At 38.7% G+C, this 11,059-nt stretch overlaps 2 long non-coding RNA genes across 2 annotated transcripts; both read left to right on the top strand.

Moving 5' to 3' along the window:
* The first annotated feature begins 5,278 nt into the window (after positions 1 to 5,278).
* Positions 5,279 to 6,354, top strand: LOC107962143 (uncharacterized). The gene is made up of 5 exons (XR_001701523.2): positions 5,279 to 5,308; positions 5,585 to 5,667; positions 5,754 to 5,883; positions 5,992 to 6,055; positions 6,143 to 6,354. It is a non-coding gene; the product is annotated as an uncharacterized lncRNA (long non-coding RNA).
* A 1,099-nt stretch (positions 6,355 to 7,453) lies between these two features.
* On the top strand, positions 7,454 to 8,634 carry LOC107963463 (uncharacterized). Its single transcript, XR_001701926.2, has 3 exons — positions 7,454 to 7,561; positions 7,646 to 7,696; positions 8,381 to 8,634. It is a non-coding gene; the product is annotated as an uncharacterized lncRNA (long non-coding RNA).
* Positions 8,635 to 11,059: the final 2,425 nt, after the last annotated feature.

The following is an 11,059-nucleotide window of genomic DNA, read 5'->3' as shown; positions in this document are numbered from 1 at the left end:
GACTTTTGTGATCCGAATATACATGGCACTTCTCACCAAATAAGTAGTGTCGCCATATTTTCAAAGCGAATACGATGGCAGCTAGTTCAAGATCATGGGTCGGATAATTTTTCTCATGTGGCTTTAATTGTCTCGACGCATAGGCCACAACTCGACCTTCTTGCATCAATACGCAACCCAACCCAAGTAGGGATGCATCATTATAAATGACGAACTCCTTGCCTGATTCGGGCTGCACTAGTATTGGAGCTTCCGTCACGTGAGTTTTCAATTGTTCGAAACTTTTCTGACACTTTTCTGTCCATTCAAACTTAACATCCTTCTGAAGTAGTTTCGTCTTTGGTGTGGCTATCATCGAGAAACCTTTCACAAACCGTCGATAGTAACCGCCAAGTCCCAAAAAGCTCCAAACCTCAGTAATATTTCTCGGAGGCTTCCAGTTAAGTATGGCTGAAATTTTGCTCGGGTCAACTCGAATACCCGATGCGGATACCACATGACCCAAGAAGCTAACCTCTCTTAACCAGAACTCACACTTACTGAACTTAGCATATAACTACTTATCCCGTAAAATTTACAACACTAATCCCAGGTGTTCAGTATGATCGGTTTCATTTCTCGAATAAACCAAAATATCATCGATAAACACGACTACAAACCGATCCAAATACAGTCTGAAGATCCGATTCATCAAATCCATAAATACCGCAGGGGCATTAGTGAGCCCAAACGGCATCACTAAGAACTCATAGTGACCGTATCTCGTTCTGAAAGCAGTTTTGGGTATATCCGAATCTCGAATTCGCAACTGGTAATAACCCGATCTCAAATCTATCTTTGAAAACACTGAGGTTCCCTTTAGTTGATCAAACAAATCGTCAATACGTGGCATCGGATATTTATTCTTTATTTTCACCTTATTCAGTTGACGATAGTCGATGCACAACCTCATGGTTCCGTCCTTCTTTTTCACAAACAATACTGGTGCACCCCAAGGTGAGAAACTTGGTCGAGCGAAACCTCTATCCGTCAATTCTTGCAACTGAGCTTTCAACTCTTTTAACTCGGTTGGTGCCATACGATACGGAGCTATCAAAATCGGCGTAGTCCCAGGTACAAGCTCAATACCAAACTCTACCTCCCGAACAGGTGGTAAACCCGGTAATTCCTCGGGAAAAACATCCGGGTATTCACAAACCACCGGCACAGATTCGGGTTTCTTTTCTAACTCTTTGTCATCAAGTACATACATACGCAAGGTATGCTTCGCACCCCTTTCTTACATATTTCTGGGCCAACATTAATGATATTACAGCTGGCAACCCCTTTAAGTCCGTAGACTCAACTCGGATTATCTCGTTATTTGCACACCTCAAATCAATAGTCTTGCTTTTGCAATTCACAACCGCATCATGCACGGTCAACCAATCTGAACCGAGGATAACATCAAATTCATCAAACGGCAAAAGCATCAAGTCCGCCGGAAAACAGGAACCTCGAATTACTAGGGGACATTTCTTACACACTTTGTCGACAAGCACGTAACGACCCAAGGGATTTGACACCCGAAATACGAACTCAGTAGACTCAATAGGTAAAGTCTTACTGGATGCTAAGGTTTCACATATATAAGAATGAGTAGAACCAGGGTCAATCAAAGCAATCACATTAGTATCAAAGAGTGTAAAAGTACCGGTAATAACATCTGGCGAGGAAGCATCCTCGCGTGCGCGTATAGCATAAGCCCTAGTAGGAGCACGAGCCTCAGATCTGGTCGTAGCATCTCTAGATCCTCTCTGACCACCACTAGCATTGCCCATATTTCTAGATGGTCTACCTCGAGCAGTGGTAGCACCCGGTTTCCCACTCTGATTTACATTCTGTTCAGACAACCTCGGGCAATCTTTAATGAAGTGGTCAACTGATCCGCACTTGTAACAGGAGCGGTCATGAAATCTACAACTCCCCGAATGCCATTTACCACAATACTGGCACTCCGTTCTGTCTCGACGATCATTTCCAACACTGGCGATCGAAGTGACGCGTGTGCTCACAGGGGGTCGATCGCAATCTTGTCTAGAAAAACCCGAAGTGTCCCTAGACCGGCCTAAGTCATCTCTAAATTTCTTCGATGACTGTTGAAAGGGCTTTCCTGAAGATCTCTTACGAAACTCCTTTGCTCCCATATCGGCTTTCCTTTTCTCCTTACTGAGCTCCTCGGCTTTGCAAGCTCGCTCGACAAGTACCACAAATTCTCGGATTTCTAAAATGCCAACATACAGCTTTATATCATCATTCAGTCCATCTTCGAAATGTTTACACATCACAGCTTATGAAGAAATGCATTCTCGCGCGTACCGGCTAAGCCTCACAAATTTTCGTTCATAGTCGGTAACCGTCATGGAACCTTGTTTGAGTTCAAGAAATTCCTTCCGTTTTTGGTCAATGAATCTCTGACTGATATACTTCTTTCGAAACTCGGTTTAGAAAAACTCCCAAGTTACTTGCTCTCTGGGCACAACAGAAGTCAACGTATTCCACCAATAGTAGGCAGAATCACGTAACAAGGAGATAGTACACTTTAGGCACTCATCGGGTGTGCAAGATAGCTCGTCGAGTACCCGAATAGTGTTGTCCAACCAAAATTCAGCTTGCTCGGCATCATCGCTGTCCGTAGCTTTAAATTCAGTAGCCCCATGCTTTCGGATTCTGTCAACTGGGGGCTTATTTGACCTTATTTGGTCAGCTACCGGAGGTATCGTAGGTGCGGGGGTTGTGTTTGTTGGGAATGGAGGTTGTGGAACAGCCGTATTAGTCCGAATGTATTGGTTGAACCAATCATTCATCACGCTATAAAAAGCTTGTCTAGCTTCATCATTCGGATTACTAGCAATAGGTTGAGAGCCTGTCGGCACTGTCCCTTGTGTGGGAGCAGGCGCTACACTCTCAAGATCATCAGCTACCGCTCGGTCAGGATCAGGATCCATTACTATAAGTAAACACATTTGCAAATGTCAGAAATCACCACACAATCAAATAATCACATAATGGCATGTATAGCTAGACCCAAACGTATTACGGTAGCTCATTTATCGACTGAGCGAATACTAATTGTAAGGGATCAACTAAATCAATGCATATACGAGACATACCTCATTGCTGGGATTTTACGAGCATATTAATTGAAACTATTACAGCAAGGTCGCTCATTCCCAAGCCAAGTACCTTCGGGATTTAACCGGATATAGCTACTCGCTCAATGCCTTCGGGACATAGCCCGGATATAGTAACTCGCACCAATGCCTTCAGGACTTAGCCCGGATATAGTAACTCACACAAATGCCTTCGGGACTTAGCCCGGATGTAATAACTCGCACAAATGCCTTCGGGACTTAGCCCGGAACTAGTCACTAGCGCAAAATGCCTTCGGAACTTAGCCCGGTTATCATCCAAATATTCATGCACATATCAATAAATCATGACACATCTATATTTCATTTTCATAATTAGAGTTCAAACACAAGTCACGTATTAAGCAATCCCATTTTCGGCTCACTAGCCACATACAAACAGCATGGTTTAGTTTGCTTTATGACACGATCTCTATGCACATAGGCTACCCGTCATACGTATAGACTAATTAACTCAACATATAATTCAAGTAGAATCATCATATCACCGTATATTTGTTATGCTCATACGTCATGACTTAATCAAATTGTAAACTAAGTCTCGTTACTCGAAAACTTACCTCGGATGTTGTCGAACGATTTCGATGGCTATTCGACCACTTTTTCCTTCCCTTTATCGGATTTAGTTCACCTTTGCTCTTGAGCTTAATTTAACAAATAAACTGATTTAATCATTTGAGCATCGAAAAGAGGAACTCAAAGTACTTAGCCCATATATATACATTAGACATTAAAGTCAAATACATATGAAATCATGAATCAACTCAACATATTAACCCACACTTCCTTTTAGCCGATTGTCTAAGCCAAAATAAAAGCATCAATATGCTTGCCTCTAACCTAATCCATGCAACACCAATATTCTTTCTATGGCCGTATATGCATGTCTATGTTGAGGCCGATTGCAACACTTAATACATTCTACAATTACGGTTACTTGTATTGACTAAATACCAATTCGTTTGAAGTTCAAAACTCGGCTAATACACATATATACTCTAGAGATCAAATACTAACATTTGCACTTCACCTTACTGCCATTTTCATCCAAATAACATGATCAACAACCATGGTTCTCTTCTACTTCCTAACATGGCCGAATGCATCAAGACACCATACCACTTAAATTTTGGTCATGGGTTAAACAAAGAACTTAAGGCCTAACTCAAGAATGCTAAAAAGAAAATTTACCACCACATGTATCATTACAAAGCTTCACATTTAGCATGCAAATGGCATCAATCACAAATCCTCCTTAGCCGAAACTTAACCCATCTTCATGCCTCATCACCACCACATCAAACATCAACCAAGAAGACAACACCCATGGCCGAATATCATCTCCATCACATAGCAAAGATCCAAACCATGGGCTAGATAGAACTCAAGCTAACAAATAAATAAAATAAAATAAAATAAAAACATGCATGAATCTCATGGAACAACACCAAACATACCTCCTCGTAAACACCAACCAACCGAACAAGAAGCAAGAAAATCCTTTCTTCTTCCTTTCTCCTTAAAATTTTCGGCCAAAAATGTTCAAGGATGAACACTTTTTTTTTTGTTTTCTTTCTTCAATTCACGGCAATGGGGGGCATGGGTGAGAAATTTTTTTTCATCACTCCTCCTTTTGCATTACTTTAATCCTAACCCCTTTTTTATTCTTTCTAACATAACACACTACACAACATGTTTACAACATGTTTCCACCCATAGCATGGCCGGCCACTATGCTTTAATTTTGGGTAATTTGACATGCAAACCCATCATTTTCACAACATGCATTATTAGGCCACTTTACATTTGCCTAGCACATTTCTAAATTTTCTCACATAAGTCCTATTTGATAAAATTCACTTACAATTAACAAAATTCAAACATGAAATTTTCACACATGCTTATGTACATATAATGAGCATCAACTATGACGGTTAATTATTTTTATGACTCGGTTTAGTGGTCCCGAAACCACTTTCCGACTAGGGTCAATTTGGGGCTGTCATAGTTACCAATTTTCGCTTCATTGGACCAGGCTTGATGTACCTGATAGTGGCTTGGAAGCACTAGTACGGCTTAGCAATGGTGACACGAGAAAGGCTTTGAACATTTTGCAGGTGTTTAAACTACTTATTCCTATACTGTTTCTGCGTAAATTGTTGTACAATGATAGTTACTTGTTTAAGAAGCGTAAGTCAGAGAAACAACAGGTTGGCTTCGATCTGTTATTTTCTTTGTGGTAGAAGTGGTGTTACATTACCACATTATCTCATTGCTCTTTAGAGGGGTGGTGTAGCCTTGTCTAATTTATGTGTTTGGGTGATGTGAACGCTAGTTTTAATTAGATAGGATGGATTTCTTTTTTCCACTTGGGGAAGTGGGATTTAAAGCAGGCTCCTATGGGGATGTCTCTGAACCAAGTGCTCAAGTGCATGAATAGACATTATTTTCCTTATTGACGGGGGGATTTGGGCGAGTAAGATGCCTATTTTTATGAAGTGGTTGGTGTTATTCATGAATGTGCAAGAGTGGCATTGTTAATGACTTTTTTACTGCATGCAGTCAACACACATGGCTTCTCAGAAGATTACAGAAGAAGTCGTGTATCTTTGTACTGGAAATCCATTGCCTAAAGACATCGAGCAAATATCTTACTGGCTTCTGAATGAGTCATTTGCGGAGAGTTTCAAATGTATTTCTCTCAATCTCTCTGTTGTGCAATTAGTAAAATTCTTGTCTGTAGATCTACTTTTTATTCTCTTTAAAACTATTTCTTTATTCTTTGGTTAACTCTTTGTAGGAGTATCTGAAACAAAGACCAGGAAAGGATTGGCCCTGATCGATATTGTAAGGGAAGTGACAATGTAAGTGCCATGTCTGTTTTGACTTATAAATGGCTACTCTTTAATTTTTTTTTGGGGTAATTATTCATGCATTACACTTTTTAACAGGTTTGTTTTTAAGATTAAAATGCCCTCAGATGTTCGAGTTCAGTTAATCAATGACTTGGCAAACATAGAGTAAGTACTTATTTCTACTGCTACTGCTCTCTCTCTCTCTCAGCTAACACATAAATAATTGATAAATATTTGATGCTCTGAACAATGAATGTATCATAAAACTAGTTATAATTATAAAAGAACCAAAAAGAAAGAGAAGTATGCCCAAGACAATTTGGTAAATAAGCATAATTTATTTAGTGTATAGCTTAAGACTTTTATTGCAAGTATTATGTAAGTGCTTGATTTGGAGTTTCATTTAGAGCATTCTTAGCCAATGATGTTTTAGCTCCATTAGTTGATTTTATTTATTATTGCTAGCCGCCACATTTGAGATCTAGTATTTCCTTTACTAAGGCTTTTTGTTAGCTGTTGGAAGTTTTCCTTTTTCCATTTTGGCCAAGGTTTTTTTTTTTGATAAACTTTTTGGCCAAGTTGTTGAATGTTCTAATTGGGGCCTGAATGTGGAACTTTGCTTCATCAACATAAATACGCTTAGATAGGAGATTGAAAAACAATTGACTAGTAGATGGTATTTAAAAATGCTATTGGCATTGTTTTAGAATTATGAAAGAAGTGATGATTAAATATCTCTTTGTTTTCATATGCTCAAAGAGATGTTAATTTGATAATCATATTTCATTCTGTTCCTGATATTGTATAATAGGTGTTGATTGTGGAAAGTATATCAGATAGTAGTAGCTAATGGCTTCAATTGATATATCTTACCATTTGCAGGTATCGATTGAGTTTTGGGTGCAATGATAAGTTGCAACTGGGATCTCTCATTGCTATTTTCACAAAAGCTAGATCTGCCCTAGTTGCGGTAGTGAAATAGCTGTTTCACGCTTGGCCTTGTTTCTTCTCCCAATCTCATAATATTCTTTCTGTATGATTTAAGCCTCTGACAAATAGAAAGTGTTTTTCTTATGTAGTCCATGAGTCATGAATACCTAAAGAATGTAGTTTTCAGGCCCTAAAGATGTTTTTTTTGCAGTGATTTTTGCTTCTTATGAGCTCTTAGATCCTTCATGTTTTGCTTCTTAAACAATGCTTAGCTTATGGTAAAGTGATTTATTTTGAGGGAACAAATGAGGCTCAAGTTTTAGAGGCATTGCATCTTCATTGTAGTTCCACATGGTTCTTTTTCAGTGCACCTTTCTGGTGTAGTAAGTAGGACAAGAGGCCAAGGTTAGAAAGTAAATATAGTTGCCCTACTCAATCAAAATTTGTCCTCGTTTTTCTTCCCTGTTTCATCTGGGTTATAATTGGTTGTAACTTTGTTTTCGTGTGATCTTGTTTAGGTCAGAGCATTATGCGACAAGGCATAAAATATGCATCTCAAAGACTAGATACATTTGCATGTGTTAGGTATAGAAAAAGGTGTTTCCATTTTGGTGTTAAGATTTTATGCAGTGCAGTTGCTTACTGTCTTACACTATGTTGTCCTTTTAGGCAAAATGGTTGAACAAGCAATTGAGCAAATTATGGCCTTTTGTTGCAGAGGTAAGATACTTGTTCTTATATATATTTTTGCTATAAGATTCATAGTAGTTGCTGGTTATTTATTTCAAAAAGGCCGAGAGAGGCTTTTGTGTAACTGAGGTTTTCCACCTTAACAGATGAAATTTAGGCAGGTTGTTCAACTCTTTTGGTGCTTTCTGAAGTGAAAATAATTGAAATTGTTCTCTATGTAACTTACAATTTAGTATTTTTTTCATAGTAGATAAACCAGAATTAGACTATTGTATTGGTTGTCCGGAATATTAAGCATTCTGAGCATCAATATATTTAGATATTTTGAGGTTTAAAATTGAACTCAGGGAAGAAATAAATATAAAAACAACTAACATATTGGATCAGGAAAATGCTTTGCCATGAGCTGCTTTCTATTTGACTTGTTTACATATCTAAATAATAGATTGTTTGAGGATAGGCCATGGATTTGGTGATATTTATTATTTAAACTATGTAGGTTTTAGATGCAACACATGTACATGCAAAGGCACATGATTAATAACATGAACAATACTTTTGTCGAAACAAATTCTAATTCTTGCATTATGGTGGCATTATTAAAAATTTATTTTTCCATATCATAATTTAATGAGATCAGATAATGTGATTTGACATATGTGGCTTTGAGGGTCGTATAAGTGATTTCCTTATTGGCCTGACTCTGGCTTACAGGTGCATACTTTGGCTTTCTGTTCCGGTGTTTTGGATTCCCTGGCGGTTGAATTGAAAGCATCAAAGGACTTCTCTAAGTTATATGCAAGCATTGCAATACTTTGGCTTCATATAAGCTTGAACCAGCCTTCTGTTGTATATTGTTTCTTCTTTTTTTTTTTGATCTTTTTCCTTTGATTAATGAGAGGTGATGATGAATTGGCATTCTTTTTTCATGAGGATGAATTTTGTTTTAGAAATTGTAATACTTTGTGTTTTTGTGTATGTTATTTTTTATGTATTAAATTACATATTAAATCAATGTTTATGTATTAAATTTAAATTCATTAATTTTTATATTTAGTTTTGAAATTTAAATTTTAATGGAAAATTTCATTTAATTAATATTTTTTATTTATCCTTAAAGTATATAGTTTAAATTTCAAATTTCAAAAATTAAACATAATATAATATTTTAACATAGAAATAAATATTATTTAATTAAAATAAAATAATTTTTTAAAAGGTCATATTTTTAGCGGCGTTTTTAGGAAAAGCGCCGCTAAAGGTCATGACCTTTAGCGGCGTTTGTGGGAAAAGCGCCGCTACAGGTCATGACCTTTAGCAGCGTTTGTGGGAAAAGCGCCGCTAAAAGTCATGACCTTTAGCGGCATTTTTGGGAAAGCGCCGCTAAAGGTCATGACTATTAGCGGCGTTTTTTTCATAAACGCCACAAAATTTTAGCGGCGTCGTCTTTAGCGGCCTTTTTTGCGACGTTTGTAGAAGTGTCGCTAATAGTTTTAGCGGCGCTTATAGGCCCAAAAAAATGCCGCTAAAAACCTGTTTTGCTGTAGTGTCTTGAGGACTGAGGAGGATAAAGAGGTAGTCGTGATTGGAGAACGATAAAATTATCTGAGCAATGTGATATCTGCGTTGGTAGTAGAGAAGCTGGTGAGGAAAGGATGTGATGCATACTTGACTTACATCAGTGTTTCTGATTCTGTAGACTCTTCGGTTAAGGACATCCGTACTGTGAAGGACTTTCCAGATGTTTTTCCAGAAGAATTACCAGGATTACCTTCGAGCCGTGATGTAGAATTTCGGATTGAGTTGATTCCTGGTACGGCTCCAGTGTCTATCGCCCTTTATCGAATGGCACCGAAGGAGCTAGCAGAACTGAAGGCTCAAGTTCAGGAGCTGCTAAATCGTGGGTTTATTTGTCCTAGTGTGTCTCCATGGGAAGCACCGATTTTGTTCGTAAAGAAGAAGGACAGTACAATGAGGATGTGTATTGACTACCGTCAATTGAACAAGTTGACGATTAAGAATAAATACCCACTTTCGAGGATAAATGATTTATTCGATCAATTCAGAGGGGCTTCTATGTTCTCTAAAATCGATCTACGATCAGGATATCATCAGTTGAGAGTAAAGGAGGCTGATGTACATAAGACGGCGTTTAGGACTCAGTATGAACATTACAAGTTCCTAGTTATGCCCTTTGGGTTAACTAATACACCAGTGGTATTTATGGACTTGATGAATAGAGTGTTCCAGCCCTACTTAGATCAGTTTGTGGTAGTATTCATCGACGACATCTTGGTCTGCTCTAGGACGGAGGATGAGCACGATAGGAATCTGTGAGTGGTTCTGCAGATTCTTCGGAAGGAACAGCTATATGCGAAGTCTAGTAAGTGTGAGTTCTGGCTTCGAGTAGTGACATTTCTGGGACATGTAGTTTCTACAAAGGGGATTAAAGTGGATCCTCGTAAGGTTGAGGCGGTGTTGGATTGGAAACAGCCGAAGAGTGTGTCAGAGGTTCGTAGTTTTCTGGGTGTGGCAGGTTATTACCGACGCTTCGTAGAAGGGTTCTCATTGATCGCTGTGCCGTTGACTAAGTTTTTGCACAAATGAGTTCCTTTTGTTTGGACTATCGTACAGCAGGAGAGCTTCTAGAAGCTCAAAATAGTTTTGACTCAAGCTCCAGTTCTGATTCAGCCTGAACTCGGTAAGGACTTTGTGGTTTACAATGATGCATTTGAGCTGTGTCTTGATGCAAGACGGTAAAGTAGTTGCCTATGCGTCTCGACAGCTGAAGACTCATGAGGTTAATTATCCGACGTATAATTTGGAGTTGGTTGCAGTTGTCTTTGTAATAAAGATTTGGAGGCACTATCTGTACGGTGAGAAGTGTACCATCTACATTAATCACAAGAGCCTCAAGTATCTCCTTACTCAGAAGGAGTTAAATCTTAGGCTGGGACGATAGGTTGAGTTGCTTAAGGACTACGACTACAGTATTAAGTATCACCTTGGAAAGGCCAATGTGGTGGCTGATGCATTAAGCCGTAAGGCTATGGCTGATTTGAAAGCATTATTTTCCCGACTGCGTCTTTATGATGATAGAAGTCTCTTGGCTGAGTTGCAGGTTAGGCCGATGTGGCTGGGTCAGATTAAGGATAAGCAGTTAAGAGATTAGTCTCTTCAGTTGCGATTTTGTCAAGTTGAGACTAGGACAACCACTGATTTTAGGATTGACAATAATAGGGTGTTGCATTTTCGAGATAGGATCTGTGTACCTGATGATGAGAATTTGAGGATGTCGACTCTAAGGGAATCGCATAGTAGCCCTTATGTTATGCATCCTAGGGGCAAAAAAATGTATAGGGATCTTCGAGAGTGTTACTGGTGGCCAGGGTT

This window comes from Gossypium hirsutum, chromosome A01, assembly GCF_007990345.1.
Source record: "Gossypium hirsutum isolate 1008001.06 chromosome A01, Gossypium_hirsutum_v2.1, whole genome shotgun sequence".
In the NCBI taxonomy this organism is placed as follows: Eukaryota; Viridiplantae; Streptophyta; class Magnoliopsida; order Malvales; family Malvaceae; genus Gossypium; species Gossypium hirsutum.
Note: the sequence above shows the minus strand (reverse complement) of the source record. Positions and strands in the feature narration are given on the sequence as shown.